Genomic DNA, 1,683 nt, shown 5'->3' on the forward strand with positions numbered 1-1,683 from the left:
TGAGCCCCTCCCACAGGGACACAGCCCTCCCAAAACTGCTGCGGCTTGGGTCACTCTTCCACAGGGTGCAGTCCGCCAACCCCCACAGGATGTGGGTGGATCTCTGCATCCCCAGTGGTGGATCCCCATGGGCTGCAGGGGGACAACCTGCTTCACCATGGTCTTCACCACGGCCTGCAGAAGCATCTTGGCTCCGGCACCTGGAGCACCTCCTCCCCCTCCTTCTTCACTGACCTTGGTGTCGCCATGGTGTTTTCCTCACATGTTCTCACCTCCTCCTCCTCTTCTTTGAGTAGAATCCAAAATCTTGTGACTTTGATTTTCTTCTTACATATGTCATCACAGAGGTGTTACCGACCTCTCTCATTGGCCCAGTTTTGGCCAGCAGCATGTCCATCTTCAGAGCCACCTGCCAGACATGGTGAGAAGCTTCCAGCAGCTTCCTCACAGGAGCCATCTTTGTGGGCCCCCTGCTACCTAAAACCAGGCCGTGCCAAACCAATACAGACACCAAATGAGGCTCCAGCAGGGTCATCTCCAGCACTGGCATTTTCACCAGGAAGTGCTGACAATGCTCCACTGGGGAGAAACCCCCAAGCCCTTTCTGGGCAGTCCCTGTGCTGAGGGGGTTTGGGAAGGACCTATCACCTAATGCAGCCCTTGTAGGGAATAAAGAGGATGGGATAGAGAACTGGGTGTGGTTTCAGGTCTGTGATCTTGTCTGGATCAAGGAGACATAATTCAATGGCTCCTGTTACTGGAGCAGTGCAATGGAGCCACATGGATTTTAAGAAGGCCAGGCTGGGAAGATGAGGAGGGGCAGTTTCCTGTTATGTGAGAGAGCAGCTGGAGTCCATGGAGCTGCCCTGGGGATTGGTGAGGAGTCAAGGGAGACCTCATGAATTAGAGCTAAAAAGAGCAGAGGTCTAGATGTCCCATCTGATAACTGATCTTACATGGTGGGTTTGGATCATGTCCTCATTTCTTGCTGTATTTCACCTCCTTTATCTCACAGCAAAATAGCTTCTTACTATTATTCTGAGTTCAGAGGTCAGGAATATTTATGATTAGTCATCTTTATTGAGATTTTTAACCACTACTTATGAATTAGAACAGACATTCCTAACCTGTCTATGGCACTGCTCAAGCTGGATGAGCAAACTCCGCTTTGCATTCTTTCTTAACCACATCAATCTCTATCAGCATCCCAGGGTGTTCTTGTTCTTTAGGCATTTCTCAACCCTCCCCAATGAGTTTTCCATTTCATTGCAAAATGTAATTTCCAGATTTGAGCATCCTCTCGACTCTTTCCTTAATTTGTTTAATTTTATACTACTGAAATTTGGGGCATAAGTGTGTAGCAATACAGCTGAGACTTGGTTTCAGCTCTCATCATCTTGGCAAACTTTATGGCATGACACCAATTAGGGCATTAATGCAATGGCAAGAGGTAACTGCTTCTCATTTTTATTTACATTTGTCTTGGTTTAAAAGACAGGCATCTGCCAAGGAAGGCAGGAACCTTCCTGGGATGGCAAATACAACCCCCTTCCCTCCAAATTATTATAAATTCGAAATTACGGTGCTTTCAGGCAAAGATATGGAAAAAGGAGTAACAGTTCTTTACAAGCATCTATATATATACATATCTCTCAAGACAAACAAACAACAACAGTGGCGGCC

Source organism: Corvus brachyrhynchos, unplaced genomic scaffold (assembly GCF_000691975.1).
Source record: "Corvus brachyrhynchos isolate BGI_N302 unplaced genomic scaffold, ASM69197v1 scaffold1651, whole genome shotgun sequence".
Classification (NCBI taxonomy): Eukaryota; Metazoa; Chordata; class Aves; order Passeriformes; family Corvidae; genus Corvus; species Corvus brachyrhynchos.